The sequence below is a fragment of the Macrobrachium rosenbergii genome, chromosome 43, assembly GCF_040412425.1.
Source record: "Macrobrachium rosenbergii isolate ZJJX-2024 chromosome 43, ASM4041242v1, whole genome shotgun sequence".
NCBI classification, from domain to species: domain Eukaryota; kingdom Metazoa; phylum Arthropoda; class Malacostraca; order Decapoda; family Palaemonidae; genus Macrobrachium; species Macrobrachium rosenbergii.
This window is the reverse complement of record NC_089783.1, coordinates 4,990,111-5,007,176: the sequence shown is the minus strand read 5'-3', so window position 1 is coordinate 5,007,176 and position 17,066 is coordinate 4,990,111. Positions and strand designations below refer to the sequence as shown.

Below are 17,066 nucleotides of genomic sequence, written 5' to 3'. Positions count from 1 at the left end.
AGGTACCACAGTAATTCTTGGATAAAAGGACAGTCACCACAGTAATATCTGGATAAAGGGGATAGACAGCACAGTAACAACTGGATAAAAAGGACAATAACCACAGTAATACCTGGATAAAAGGGACAGTTACCACAGTAATACCTGTGTTAAAGGGGACAGACAGCACGGTAATACCTGGTTAAAGGGGAGAGACAGCATAGTAATACCTAAATAAAAGAGACAGTCACCACAGTAATACTAGGATAAAAGGGACAGACAGCACAGTAATACCTGGTTAAAGGTGACAGACAATACCTGGATACAAGGTGTAGTCACCAGTGTAATACCTGGACAAAAGGGACAGGCAGTACAGTAATACATGGTTAAAGGTGTCAGGCAGTAATACCTGGATAAAAGGGACAGTCACCACAGAAACACTCGGATAAAAGGACAGTCACCACAGCAATACCTATGAGTTCACCCACGACTGTTCGGAGGGTGAACTTCCGCATGAAAAAGTAGAACTGTCAGTCGTACCATCAACAAAAATCCTCCCCTCTCCCTTCCCCTCCTCCCCTTCCCCCCTTCCCCTCCCTTTCCTTTTTCCCTCCACCCACATGTAGACTGTCATTCAGAGTTTTATTTTCATGGCTAGTGCTGGGTTGGTCAGTTAGTATATATATATATATATATATATATATATATATATATATATATATATATATATATATATATATATATATATATATATATATATATATATATATATATATATATATGTAAAATATGGTCATATGTAATTCTATAGCCACAATGCCCTCTTAGTTCTATTCTTCGCGCTTTTTGGATGATATATATACATCCAGACGCAAAGAAATTGAAGACTGATTGCCGGTCGCAATCAAGTCTTCAATTTCTTGTGTCTGAATGTCACTTTTACATCAAAAACGCACATAAGAGGGCATTGTGGCATTGATGGCTATATATATATATATATATATATATATATATATATATATATATATATATATATATATATATATATGAGCCTCGGTGGCTCAGTCGGTTACAGCAGCAGCTTCGGACTTCGTAGAGGTCTGTATGGCGGGTTCAAAACCCGCAGCCGACTGGTCAGGAGAGGCAGACACATATCCGTGTAGACATCCCGGGATTATATATGTAATCAACGGAAAGGTTTGCTTAAAAAGAATGGATGTTACAGACTAAATACACACACAAAACAAAGCCACTACAACAGTCTAAAAACATAACAAACATCTCACACGTCTCGAACTCTCGCCATGGCAATGACTTCTCGCTGCTGGGAAGAAAGGGCGTTGGGTCGGGTATGATACATGAAAACATACGTACCCAAAAGCGATGTCAGGCAGGGAGCCGATCGAGACCACAGGTTACCCCAAAGCCAAATCAAAAAGTCCTTCAAAGAAGGCATTGCTTACCCCCATACAAAAATGGGAATAAAAGCACGTTAAAAAGAAGAAAAGAAGAGATATATATATATATTATATATATATATATATATATATATATATATATATATATATATATATATATATATATATATATATATATATATTCAGAAGATGAGCCCTATTCATACGGAACAAGCCTACAGGGGCCATTGACTTAAAATTCAAGAATCCAAAGAAACTGGTGGTGTTGGTTAAAAGTAAGAGGTAAAGGTAAATACAAAATGGAGAGATCTCACTTATTAAAAAAAATTATTTTATAGATTAATAAGTAGATAAAGATTCATTAAAATGCAAGCAGAATCGTATTAGGGTAGTAATGCATTGCATCTTCGCTTGAACTTTTGAAGTTCCTATTGCATGACATCTTCAGGGAGACTGTTCCACAGTCCGACAGTGTGTTAAATAAAGGACCTCTGGAACCGAGAAGTTCCACAGTGAGGCACATTTACTGCATATTGGTGCTATTGCTCAGCAAATCTAGCTGCTCTCGCAGGAAAAATGTGATAAGGGATTAATTGAGAATTTAAAGAGTGTTGTTAAAATCAAATTTATGATAAATTGACTAACAAGAGATCACCCGTTGATGGTCAATGTCATAACTGCTACTAGTGGGAAACAGAAACCTACCACCACGAGCCACTCTATCTGAAGGAAAAAATCTCTGGCAGAAGCAGACATCCTTACCGGAGAGCAGTATTCTAGTAAAGGAAGGAAAAATAACCTAAAACAAGTCGCACTGATTTTGTCACTCCTTTTAATATATGAGCCCTTTCGTATAATACCTAACTTTCCTACGGCATTTCCTGAAACTTTCATTAGATATTTCTCAAAAGTAAGACGTGAGTCAAAAGTTGCACCTAGAATAGATAAAGCTTCAGACTCATTCAGCAGAGTCCCATCGACTTGGCGGGGAGGATGGGGGTAGAAAATCTGTACAAGATCTGCAACAGTGTATTCGTTTTACTGGAGTTCAGCCTCATACCCAGCCGACTACATCATTCACTAATCTGCTCTGTGTCCCAATTGAGACTCAAGGCAGCTTTATTTATCATAAGTGGAGGCTTTACTACACCCACAAACGTAGCATCATCTGCATACTGAACTATCTTGTTTTCCAGATCAACAGCTATATCACTTGTATACACTAAAATAGCATTGGGCCAAGAACACTGCCCTTTGGAACTTCAGACACAATGGGTCTTGGTTTGCTAAAGATCCCATCAACAGCAACTCAATACTGCCTACCTGTAAGGAAATCTTGAAATAAACCTAAAACATAACCACCCACTCCAAGATTCTTAAGTTTAAAAAAAGTGCCTAGTGATTTACTAAATCGGAAGTAGCACTAAAATCTATTTGAATTACTCAACACTTAAAACCCTTATCAAGGTTCTGTTGCAAATGGCATGTCAAATTTTAAAGAGCATCGCAGTTATCTAACTGCTTCTGATATGCATATTTACTTTCATCTAACAATCTTTTAGATTCCACGTACTTATAGAGTGTCTTAAAATAAGTTTATTTGCAACTTTGGAGAACAGAGGGGGAATAGAAATTGGCCTGTAGTTACTGCAGTCTGCAGATAGACCACTCTTTGAAACAGGCACTATTGCTAAGCTTGTGCTTATTTGCAAGGGTACTACGTCATCATAAGAAGCTATAAACTCTACTAATCTTAGAATACAACACACTAGAAACTTTTTTTTTTAAACAAAGGGAACAAACCATCAGGATCTTCTCCACCCCAGATATCAAGATTATCCAGAATTTTCCTAACACCCTTAGAGCAAAATGCAAATTTTGTATGAACAGGTTCAGGATGACCAATGTCAGGGAGAAAGACATCCTCGGCTGATTGCTGAGCTTCAAAAGCTTGAGGAAGCAGTTCAGCTTTTTTCCTTAGGGCCAGTAACTAATCTACCATCAGCTGTTAGTAGTGGAGGACTGGAAGATGAGCCTAACCCGAAGTTAGATGATGCTAACTTGGTCCACCACAGATGAGGCTGAGCAGTTCCTTCAAGTCTCCTGATGCTAACTTGGTCCACCACAGATGAGGCTGAGCAGTTCCTTCAAGTCTCCTAATTAAGGAATTACTGTAATTCATCTCAGGTATGTAATAAATTCTATTTGCAGCATGGCGAGATTCAACAGAAATGGTGTAATTTTCATGTGAACGATTTCGTCTCCATGTGTTGAATTTGGTCAGTTTGTCATGGTAAGTGGTTCTGCATGCATCATCAAACCATGGCTGGTCATTTGTCCTGAATTTAATGACCTATCTAGGGGCATACCTTACTAAAATAGACATCAGCATTGCATTTATCTTTTTCTTGGGATCTGGATCTGATATAGCATCTGAAATATTAAGTGCCTGACATGCTTCAATTATGCAATCCCAATTGGCTCTAGATTACAGCCAGAACTTTTTTCCAGTAGTGGAATTAGGAATATACTGACTAACAGATATGTCCATCTCAATGGCGCAGTGATCGGAAGTGACAATATACTCACAGACCCTGGACTTGACAATAGCTGGAACATCTGTGAATATGAGGTCTAATCTATTACCAGAAATATGTGTGGGTTCCTCAGTTAGCTGGACAAAACCGGAGGATACACAGAACTCAAGAGCAGACTGGCCATGTTGATCTGTGGAATATCAATAAAGCCACTTACTGTGCTTTGCACTGAAGTCTCTACAAATTACAACTGAAGCTTTTGAATCCTGTGACTAAGCCATACTATAATCCTCCGCAAGAAACAGTCATATAAAGAATCGTCAGTATCTGGATTGTGGAAAACAACAAATACATATACATTGTGGAACTTACTGAAAATCTTAAAATATAGAATTCCATGGCAACTACACTCTGAAGTTTTTCTGATGATATATGGGCCATCCAAACTTACTGCATACAGCCATACATTCCGCATGCAGGATGATAAATGAAATCTGGGCCATCAAACACTGGGATTAAAAACTCTAGCTTTATCTTGTTACTACTTACAAGTGTCTCAGATAAAAACATCAAATCGTAGATGTGGGCACAACTCTGGAGATCAAGAAGATTTGACCTTAAGCCTGGAATATTTGAGTAAATTGCTCTGCAATTTTTATTACAGTAATGAGCAGCAGCAAATTAAATTAACAACATAAAATTAGTAGCAAAGCTATTATGCAAATAGACTCATGACAACAGCAGCATAAGAAAGATCAAGAGAATAAATAACAATAATAATTATATATATATATATATATATATATATATATATATATATATATATATATATATATATATATATATATATATATATATATATATATAATATATATATATATATATATATATATATATATATATATATATATATATATATATATATATATATATATATATATATATATATATATATATATATATATATATATATATATATATATATATATATATATATATATATATATATATATATATATATATATATATATATATATATATATATATATATATATATATATATATATATATATATATATATATATATATATATATATATATATATATATATATATATATATATATGTATATATATATATATATATATATATATATATATATATATATATATATATATATATATATATATATATATATATATATATATATATATATATATATATATATATATATATATATATATATATATATATATATATATATATATATATTTATGAGCATATATATATTTAGGATGTGAGTACTGAACCCTGAAATAATAGTTTATCCTGATAAGAAAAGGAGTAAGCCCAAGAACTAAAAAAAATGCAAAATTAAATAAGATATGGTAGGTTACCAAGTGAAAATGGGTTTCTTAACAATAATTTATTATTTACAATCACAACATGAAAGAAATTACCAAGGAAACTGGACACTTTCACTAAAGTAAGTAAGCTGGGAATTTACACATCAGCAGTGATTGAGTGAATTGCAATTGCGAATAATAGCAACATGCAAGTGGACCTCTGACCCAATTTAGGCAATAATTCAATCAGCTCCAGTAGGGCAGAAATTTACAGGCAATCAGGAACACAGACTCATGGCTATGCTGGCAATTGCATCAACAATCCCCCTGGAATGAAATAATTCGTTATAAGAATAACTCTATAACCGAATAAATGTAAAAATTGGAGGGAGATTCCTTACTCTACTCACTTGCTAGCAAGGGGTGAGAATGATGTTATACACTGTCAAGAAATTTCACATGGGCTGTAGATACACTGTTTAGGTTGATGAGACAAATAATTACTTGAGTAATGAAATGTGAGAGAGAGATAATAAAATGAGTTAAAGAAAAAGATAGGGGCCAAGCAATCTCCCTTCTGGGGCACGTTACCTTCGTTGCTTCTTGGTTTTAGAAGTGATCCAAGGTATCGATATTGTCTGGGAATCAGAGGGAATAAAGTGTGAGTAACAAAATCACCCCGGCTCTGGGGTTGTCAGGCAGGGAGATTATCTGATATGACTATCTCCTAGACTGATCTATCTTGAATTGCTTTTATGGTGGACCTCCGTGTTTGGGGGTGGAGGCATTGCTTCAGGCCATGGAGGCAAATTTCACACAGAAATTAGGAGAAGAGGATTGGCCAGCATAAATGTTTGGAAACTCAGTGGGTGGTAAATGGGAGTTGAGATAATGGCAGGGAACAGCTCTCTAAATCCGCATGTGTTTTCCCTTGAGACTCATAAGGCCCCCTCCCTAAAAAGATGAGACACTTACTGGCCAACAACTCTTCTATCACTCGTACGTCTATAGACCCCTCTCTGCCTGGTATACCTGCCTGGTATATTTTGCCATAAGGGCTTAATGGTTAGCAATTCGGCAGCATTATTCATAAAAACTCCCCCTCTAAGCAGACATTCCACTCCCTTTCAGGCATGAAGGTATGCACTAACACTCCGTTGAGATTGGTTACGTTAAGAACATCCCCAAATGGATCATTACATAATGCAATTTGGAATTAGTTTCAGATACCATCCTAACTTATCCCATGGGGTGAAGTAAGCTTGCTAGCTAATTTAACTTAATGTCTCTAACACTAGCTTAAAGGGTGCCTGTATTTATTTAAAGATACTGTCTGTGGCATAAAATGAGCTGGCAGATCTAGTGACTCAAAGACATAAAAGACTAACTAAATTTCACACAGAACTAGGCTAACACAGCGCAAAAGGATAACTAGTTACATGCATAGAATAATCTAAATTATAACGGGTCAGTTATTTATGTCATAATGTACATGGACATGAAACTCTTTAACAATATAAGTTTATTAGCATGAAACATTGCCAGATACATAGGTTATTAAATTTATACTACATCTACGGAATACAAGAAAATGTAACAACTTCAGAAATTAGTTTGGACATGCTAAAGAACAGACTTAGCAAAGTACAAAATATATTCTTTCAATACAACACTACTCATTAAAGATAGGAGACAACACTAGACGTCCTTTAGGATTAGGAACTAGGATTGCTCTATAATATGAGGCACTGTTACAGCTATAAAATATGAATGCCACGAGAGCTCTATTGCTTTAGTGACTACCTGACCTCCTACGCTCCGTACTTCTTTTCATCCCCTCCTGCTTTCCTCCTCACTTTAGGCTTAGGTATCCTGGCTGTAACCTGGGCACATGGCTCCAGAGGAGGTTGAGGAAACCTGGAGTGACAAAAGATATACTGTTATCTGGCAAAACAGGCACTGAGTCAGCCACTGCCTCGGTCGCCTGCATCAACCTGGACAGCAGTGTGCTAACTTGTTCTGCTAGCCTTTGTTGTATGGCCTCCATACTGGTGATCAGCTTCAACAGGACTTCTTGTAGAGATTCATCCCCTAGAGGTTTGTCTACTAGGGACTGTGATGAAGTAGAAGAATTGGATGTAAGTGTGAGGGGTTTGCAGGTAATGAGGACCAACTCAGGTATGGGTTGTGAGGCAGAGCTGGGGTACGAGCTTCCTCTGAGGTCAAGGGAATCTGGAAGAGACCCAACTGAACTTCGGGCTGGCTCTTGGTCGGACACTGGCAGTGGTGCCAGGCCAGTAGACGAGAGGGGGGCCTGATGGGAATCTCCTGAAGAGAGATCGGTAGTGTGCTCTGACACTGACTCTAATGCAGACTCAGGCACAGGGTTTGAAAGGGGGACATCAATGGCCTTGGGACCGTAAGTGTCGGTGTCCATGCTTGTATACTTTGAAAAGACACAGAATCTGACTCTCTGGGAGGCTCAGTGACAAGATTGGTTAGAGCACTACACTGGGCAGGCATTGGTACTGGCTGTAGCTCAATGGCCAGGCTGGAAGTAACATCAATGACTGACAGAGACGCCTACAGGGTAGGACCCCGGGCTGACCCAGTGAGGAGTTGAGGAGGGGGTATCCCTTGCTAGGAGGAGGTCATAACCTCCAGGAATATGGATCGAATACTCCAATGGTCTGTGTGGTCTAGTGACCCTCAATTGAATAGTCAGGAAGGTCAGCTTCCAATCATCAATGCTTTCAATGGTTATAGACTGGTTTTCTTGAATGATGGCCCCATAGGGCACTCTGTTTCACCTTATAATGGAGATCTGGGTGCCAGTCTTCAAAAGCTAAGACGTGTTTAGCATGATAATGACCTCTATGAGGTGCGACATAAATAGGGTCCACAACTGAGGGTCTTAAGAGGATGGATAAGTTGCCGGTACAGCAACCACTGCATCGGGCTTCTTGTTAGGGCAATTCCTGTAAGTCGTAGAATGCCCGTATTCTTTACAGTTGAGGCAATAAACTTTACTATAGTCTCTAGGAGGAGTGGTTGCAGTGGGAGTAGACTGGTAATTCTGATTAGAGGGGCTGTTAAATGCCCTACTTTTTTTACAATTGGCACACACAAGTGGCTTAGAAGGTCCGTTTCTTGGTCGGACAGCTAAGACAGTGGGGTCAGAAGGCACTATGTGCCTATTTGAAGTACTGGATGCTGGTGGTAAGTCTCGTATGCACTGGCTAGGCGGCAGCACTGAGTCAAGGATTTGGGCTGCTTCTCGCCTATGTATAAGGCCAAAGGACCAGGTGCATAGTAGAGGAACTCCTCAAGCCGCATCCGATTTAGTATATCTTCGATGTTTTGGCGCTCCATGGATTCGACCCACCACCACAAGGCTTGCTTCTTTTTGTAAGACCAGTCGGACCATGCCTGACCAATCTCCTTGGGAAGACTTTGCTGTTTCTGCCTCCAGCACTCAGACATGATTTTGTATGCGATTGCTACAGCCTTCTTTACCTTTTCAAGGTTTCCCTTGTCACCATTCATTAAGGTGTCCTAACCCTTTTCTGTCATGTGTTTTGCAAGGAGCATGGCCTTCTCAGTGTCTGTTGGATTGTACTCAGATAAGAGCGTTTCCACCTGATCTAGCCTTACTTTTGGTTCTGCTTCACTCCTCTTCGGCGTGAGGTGGCTGGTATTGGAGATAATGAAAGGCGCAGAGTCTGGGGCGGGATTTTCGGCTCAGTGTTGAGCCATGCCATGGAATTGTCCTGTTTGGTTTTCTCGATCTTGACTTCCTTTTTCTTCAAATCTAGTTCATGCTGCCGCTGCTTCTAGGCCTATTTCTCCCTCTCCTCTTGTTTCAGCCATTCCAGCTGCAATTTGTACTCTCTTCTTCTCTGGATTTTTTAGTGGTAGTAACTTCATCCTGAACCCACTGGAGCAGCTGTTCTCCCTTTGATGTCATACCCTTCCCTACCTCCGTAAAAATTTTTTAATCCTCGGCAGACATGCATGTTAATGCTTTAAAGCTGGGCCTGATCTTCACCCTCAAATTTTTAAATCTTAAGATATGTCACATTACAAGATTTACCTGCAGATGTAACTGAGTTCCAAAGAACTGAATAATTCAAAGGCACACAAAGGTCCAGACTGGTTTCTTAATTAAGTAACATGTAGTGGACGATGGAACATATCGCTCATTAATTCGAATAATGTCATATCTCAAAAATCCTCATTTTTCACTAGAGAGGTATTTACCTTTTGACACATGATTACAAATATTCGCCAGCGATTGAAAAACTCTGTATTGACTTATTTGATGCAAAATTTGTTAGTGAAGAGAACTAAGGCAGTCTAGACTTAACTTTTTCAAATTTAAATATTATTGTAGCAGTTTTAATAAACATGATACGAACTTGTGACGTTATGAATCCAAAACTAAAGACAAAGTTGATAATAACAACAAATAATACGTTATATCTACAAAACTATTGTGTTTTAAAGGAAGGATTTTTAGTAAAGTGAATAAAATGACGCTCCTTCATTGTAGTTAGCAAATGATAAGGACAAGAAAAACGCTGAATAAACTTTCAGATTTATTCTGTAAAACATAGCAAAATAATCAGCATCTCTTGAATAAAAAATAATTCTCATTTATAAGCAGAGACAAAAACATAAGAAATAACTTTGGTCATTTTAAGCCTCAACGAGACCTTTATTAGACTAGAACTAAGTCTTGGAAATAGCAACATTATAGATAGAAAAAAGAGCAAACATAAATGTTTATTCATGTATCTATGAAAGAAAGAAAATAATAATTCCATCCATGAACATAGAAAAAACATAAGCGATGTGAAATAACATCTCATAAAGTTTTTAGCTACCTGTTTAATTATTACCTTTGGCAATTTTATGCTTTTGGTGAACGTTTCTTAGACTAAAATAGTTGAACAGACAAAAATGCATTGTAACAGAAGTATCTAATGAAAGAAACAAATAAGTAGATGTTCTAAAGGTTTTCATAGAAGGGCTTGTACTGTTTAGGGATCAGATTCTCAGTGCACAATTTCATTAAGCCATCTTTCTTGGCCAGGATATTCAGGCTTCGAATTGTAACAAGGTATCAGTGTCACACCGTCGCTCTTCTTCTTTTTAAGTACAATCACTTCATGAAAATCCTTCTGATAAGAGTTTTTGCAGAAAACTGAGCAGGGTGACTCGCTTGATAATTTCAAAGCTTTAATCTGGTTCATCTTGATGCCTTTCATGTTCAAAAGAACCCAAAATCTGTTGCAATCAGTTATATGTTAAGGAAATCTTCAAAGGTCATTTCTTTTACTTTGAATGGTTCTCCCCTCTTTTTGCTGTTCTGATTCCGGTAATGAAAGTTTCAGGCAGGAAAATTGGCCGACTTTTTCGAAGCCTTTTCATATTTCGTTCAATGAGCGAATGGGCAGAATCGCCCTCATTCTGGTGTGCCCTCGAATCAAGTACTTGTGAGTAACAGATTTAATATTCAAAAGTTGACTGCGTATAGGTACAATGAGAGCATGAATTTGTTTTCTGCTGGCCACCACAATTATCAGAATAGCATGTTATATCAGTAATTCCCTTTTCTGAGCATTTTTTCATGAAATCTAGTACACAGCTACCCAATTCATTCACGCCTCTGTGACCATTTGATTCGTCCCACACATAGCAATAACATTCATTGGACTTTAAATCATAGATAGTGAAGTTCAGAACGTTGAGCTTTGATGTATAGTAGAAGTGAGAAACTTCTCCTTTGGGGAGAGAAGACTGCTTGTAGGTCATACACTGCGACAGCATGGGTAGATGGAGTAGTTGTTTTGTCCACATTTTTTCGTTTCTGGAGAGCTGCTTCTCTAAGTGATGTTGGTCATAATTTTCTTTCAAACTCTGTTTCTCAGCATCGGTTGCATTATGAAACGCCTCGCAGGTATCACATTGGTCTTTTTAGGGCTGAAAAATGAAATATTGTATTCATTTTTAAATATGTTATAGTAGTAGGCATAATTTACATATTCAACTTTTTCTTCTTTACAAATGTTCACATAGTCTCTATGAAGTTCTGCAACTGTTTTATTGCCATCTATGAATTCTCTCGATGTATTTGCTCTCATGTAGTGGCTTTCTATTCTTGGGATGGAATCGATGTGTTGTCGTACTTTGTCCACAGTAGATTGGTCGAGACCTTTAGTCTTGGTGTGCTGTCCTCTTTTTCAGGCTCCATAAGGACTCCTACCACTTTTGCCCTTTTTCTCTTGTACTGTGCGAATAGGCCTGTCGTTGATATCTAAAGTATTTTTGAAAAATAATTTGCAAACTCTCTTTTTCACCATCAACATTGAAGAAAAAGCATTATTCAGGTTCCTTGGAGGTCGCTTTCCACCAACACGAATATATCTGTAAGAGGGCTCGATTTGTTCCATGCAATTTAATATGAATAATCGTTGTTTCTCTAAAGATCCTAATTACCAATAATCACTAAATATGGTTTTCTCTCTTCATTTGAAAAGGTTGAAAAGCACTTAAGCCTACATTTTCAGTGCAAGGAGGCTTCATTGCTCTTGCAGGTCTCTCCCGGTGATTCTTGGACGCCATCTTGTAAGATTTTCCTTCATTTCTAAGTTTTTTCTGTGCATTTCTGTACCATGTTTGTGGGTTTCTCTTTCTTTTAAAACCTTGTTTCTTCGCTGGACTATTGAAGATGCCTTCTGTACCACTTTGATCTCCTGAATATTCATCACTATCATTACTCTGGTCTTTTTCTGTAGTACCCAATAATTCTGGCTCGGGAACATAATCTTTGTCTTTAACAGAATCGTCTGAATCCACTAAAGCAGAGGAGGAAGTGCTTGATTCTGAGGAAGAACTGCTTGATTCTGAGGAAGAACTGCTTGATTCGTCATCAGACGTGTCCTTAGGCAATTGAACATTAGAATCAACGTAGTAGTTCTCGCCCAAATCAGAATTGGTAAAATGTTCTTCATTAGAAACTAAGTTTATGTGGGCTTTAGAAGTAGATGGTTCTCCTTCCAAAGAGGTGTGAGAGTCCTCATCCATGTTCTTACTCTGCCTTTGCAAAGAGTCACTGGCTCTTTCTTGTAACGATCCTAAAAAATGGAAATAAAGAAGTTAGCATGAGAATATATATATATATTTTTTAATGCGTGGAAAAATTCAAAAGATGCTAACAATTTGAAACAAAGAAGTTAGCAAGAGAATTTTTAACCCTATTTAGATCTGGTTTTCTTGCTCTGTCTGTGGGGCGTGTTATCAGTTGAAATCAAATATATTCAAATTTCCTTATTATCAAGTTGTGATTTAATTTTTTTTTTTTTAAGCTGTAAACTGATGGGATAAGCTCCTGGCTTTCATCTAGCCCATGGTTGTGAAAAAGAGAAAACAAAGGGACTCAAGACTTTAGGTGATGATAGACCTGTCTCTTGAAAGGAAGAAAGATTATAAGTATCAGGAAAAACACCTGCAGGAAGATTGTTCCAAAGCCTAGAAGTGGTAGGGAAGAAATATTTTTAATAACATGAGAAGTACCATTTTCTAATATATTCATGTGCAAAATATTCATAATATCTGCTCTCAAACGTAGTGGCAGAAATAAATGAAATAATTTTGAGAACAGCTATGGAGGCCATTGCAGGGAGAGAAACAAAAAATCAGGATAGCACACAAAAATCACAAGTATTTTTCAATGAGGAATTCAGTTGTAACAGGATAGAAAGTGAGCTTGTTATGAGTTCAAAATAATACACCAGATAGGATTAAAGCAGCAAATATTTACGACTTAATACTCATAGATTAATCACAAATTACCTGTGTCAGCATCGTTGAAATTAGCTTTAGGCCTATGCCATGGGTATTCTTCGCTAGAGCTAACTTCAGAAATTTTTCCCCGCGTCCATTCATTTTATTGAACACAGATGGAGTGGGCAATATCTGCAAAAAAACTAATAGTTTTCAGACAATCGGCACATCTTTGCTAGATTGGTTGAATGTTTGGTAACTATAGTGTCATAATTCAAAATAATTTTAATGAATTATTTCACACGTCTTCATACTTCAGATTTAAAACGACCCATTTCTACCTAAGTTCAATCAAAAGGCACCTTTACATCCTAATTTTGTGACAATAATGACACATCTACAGATAACCAACAAGAGTGTCCGCATTTTCAGTTGCAGAATGTATCATTTTGTTTTTACACCCAACAAGGGTGTCTGCATTTTCAGTTGCATGTTGTATCATTTTGAAATAGTTTCCAAAGCAGCTAAGTATGTCTCAAATGAATATTGTATTAAAACTAGAATAATACACTGTAACACTAAATAATCCTTTACAAAAGATACTTACATTCGCTTCAAGATGGGCACATCAAGACATATGTCACTTCAGGAATAAGCTCGCACACCCATTCCCTGTGAGGGTCGAAGCACAACAAAGATGAGACAGTGTTACCACTAAACTATTGCGCTATTGGTCTGGTGCAATGGAGACATTTAGCGCCACCATTCGGGTAATTTTTCAAGTAGAGATATGACATTTACACAGTTAAAAAGCTTGCATTTTGAGGAATATGATGTGTACTCAACTCAAAATTCTCGATTTTTGAGATATGACGTTATTCGAATTAATGAGCGATATGCACTCTTGTGTATAAAGAACAGAAATGTTTACTTGCCCACAGACACAGTGGTAACAGGAGCAGAGATGTGGTTCATTTAGAACAGATTAAATAAATAAACATGCAGTGCAACAATGGCATGCTAATGAGAAGTGTGGAACACACAAAAAATATAAAATCACAAAATGCACATTTTTAAATAAGTACAGGTTATCAACAGGTTTGTAAAATTCACAATTTGGGTTTATAGATAACACTGGAAAATTCCAGTAAAATACTGCCCAGTACATAAAATGGGTTTGCTTTATTTCTAGCAAAATTTCACTTATCTAATGCGCAACGGCAATCAACACTCACGGGGATAATAGCAATAATTATATTTGCATCTCTAAAAGTGTAGCGGAAGTCAACACTCGCAGGGACAGTGGTTTTTATAAAAGGCCATGATTTTAGAAATTAATATCTGACACGTAAAATTAATGTTTGCTAATTCTAATGACTTGATTATTATAGAGGTAAAGGTTGTATAATTAAACCTCCCTTGAATGACATAAAGTGTAGCTTAAGAATGTGTAATAAAAGATAATAGCAGAGGTAATAAAAGTTATAAAGATTCCCTATTATGTTATAATGAATGATATGGCAGCGATCAATTGCTTTTTCAGAAGAGGAGGTACGTAATGTTTGTAATTATTTTCAACAGCAAAATGACTGGATGTAAGTAACAATAATAAAAGAAATTGTAAAAATTAAAGATGATTTCCCGTAGTGATATCAAACCTACGTAAACGTTAAATGGAAATTTACATATTTGCGCTCAATGACAGCACAAAGTGTTTGACAGTGATTCTTGAAACAGCTGCCTGGGGTTTGACAGGTGAAGGATGCGAGTGTTTTTCCCAGACAGCTGATAGTCAGGGCAAATCGCCGCCATTTATTTGTAAACAATCTTGTCACGTGCTTTTGTTTCCAACAAGAGCGGGTCAGCTGAGCGAACTTCGTCACTCGATCAAACACACTAATGCCCACACTCTCGCTGTATTTTACCAGATACAAGGAACTACATGAAATTTCTGATGGATCAGTGCATGCCTGTATATAGAAGTGAATTAGAGCTTACAAAAGCAAAGAACTACTTTACTAGGCTAAGAATTTTAAACACAAGGTTATTCTTAACACGAAAACAACAGTTCAGCAGGATTCCAACTCTGACTCGCCAGCTCCTTGGTGAGTGAACCTAAATGACTCATTGCACATACGAAAATATACGGCTGCACATACAAAGTAATAAAACCTTTCTTATTTATGAGAAATACATATACTTGTAATGATCTACTTTGTTGCAAGCAAAATTTATGCAGATATTAGGTAAATTATATGCAAATAACACAGGGGCTAAGCTACCTAAGAATTATGAGAATGAGCGAAACTTTTCTGATGAGTGAAATTCACAGATGCACATGGTGGATGTTGTAGCAGACATAGCTGGTCTGCTGTGGAGCGAGTTGCTAACTGTAGGATTCCTACGCCTTGTCGATGAAATGAAAATTCCACTGACCTATCAAAAGAGAAAATTGTACACTTTTCTCTCTAAGGACATGCAGTGAGCTCATCTAGCTAATGGTCAATACTACTACCTGAAGGCTAACAAATTTCATGCAAGTGGCGACATGAAAATGGCAAAAACACTAACTTGCTAATTTCTTCCTGACTGTGTGTCGCTCTCCTACCAACTCGTGGGTGCTAAATTCAACATGCTTCTCCGCTGTGATACACTTTTGCTCTCACTGGTTTGAATTTATTCCCTAATCACAAATCAAAATACACCGTACATTGGAGTGCTAATTTTCTTCTTATATAGACATGATACACTTTAAACACTTTAGTTCTAATACCTGTTACCTGCCCTGCTGATTCCAGATTGCCTTTTAAGAATTATATCAGGTTTGAATCAATTGCTAAAAAATTTACAGGGAGTAATTTTTTTTATGTTAAATCTAATCCCATTTACTAGCAACTTGCTGGCAAATGTTGTCACTGTTATGGGCTTACAGTGGGGGTACGTACTGGGCCTTGAAATAATAATTTATCCTTACAAGAAAACCTGTTGTAAGCTCATACACTAAAGAAATGCGAAATTAACAAAGCAATGGCAGGTTGCTAAGTGAAAACGGGGTTCTTAACAGTAAATTACTGTCAGTAATTATAATATACAATGACAACATGAAAGAAATTACCAAGGAAGCTGGACACTTTCACTAAAGTAAGTAAGCTGGGAATTTACAGAATAGCAATGATTAAGTGAATTGGCCAAGGCATTACGATTACAAATAATGGCCACATTCAAGTGGACCTGTGAGCCAATTTAGGCAATAATTCTATCAGACCCAGTAGGGCGGAAATTTACAGGCAATCAGGAACACAGACACATGGCTATGCTGATAATGGCATCAATAATAATCCTGGAATGAAACGATTTCAGGTAAGAATAGCACTGAAACTATACCCTCTCTATAATTGAATAAATGCAAGAATTTGAGGAAGATTCCTTACTCAACTCACTTGCTACCAAAAAATTGAAATGATGTTATACACTGTCAGAAATTACACACATGGGAGTAGATACACTGTTTAAGAGAGAGATAATAAAAAGAGTTAAAGCAAATGATACGGGAGGAACAATCTCCCTTCCAGGGCATGCTACTTTCGTTGCTTCTTGGTTTTAGAAGTGATCTAAGGTATCGACGTTGTCCGGGAATTGGCACTTCTGTCTAGCGTGAATGAAGTGAGTAACAAAATCAGCCTGGCTCTGGGGTTGCTGGGCAGAGAGATCACCCGGTATGACCATCACTTAGATTGATCTGTCTTGAACTGCTTTTATGGAGTAACCTCAGTGTTTGTGACATCTCGATTGGGACTGGAGGCATTGATTCAGGCCATTGATCAACTTTCACCCAGAAACTAGGAGAAGAGGCTTGACCAACATAAATGTTTGGAAACTCAGTGATAGTGAGTGGAATCTGGGATTAAGGCAAGGGACACCCCTCTAAATCTGCAAGTGTTTTCCCTTGATAAACATATGGGCCCCTCACTGAAAGGATGAGACACTAAATGGTCAACA

At 37.2% G+C, this 17,066-nt stretch overlaps 1 pseudogene; it reads right to left on the bottom strand.

Moving 5' to 3' along the window:
• Window positions 1-11,384: 11,384 nt before the first annotated feature.
• Window positions 11,385-13,229, bottom strand: LOC136828476 (uncharacterized; annotated as a pseudogene).
• Window positions 13,230-17,066: the final 3,837 nt, after the last annotated feature.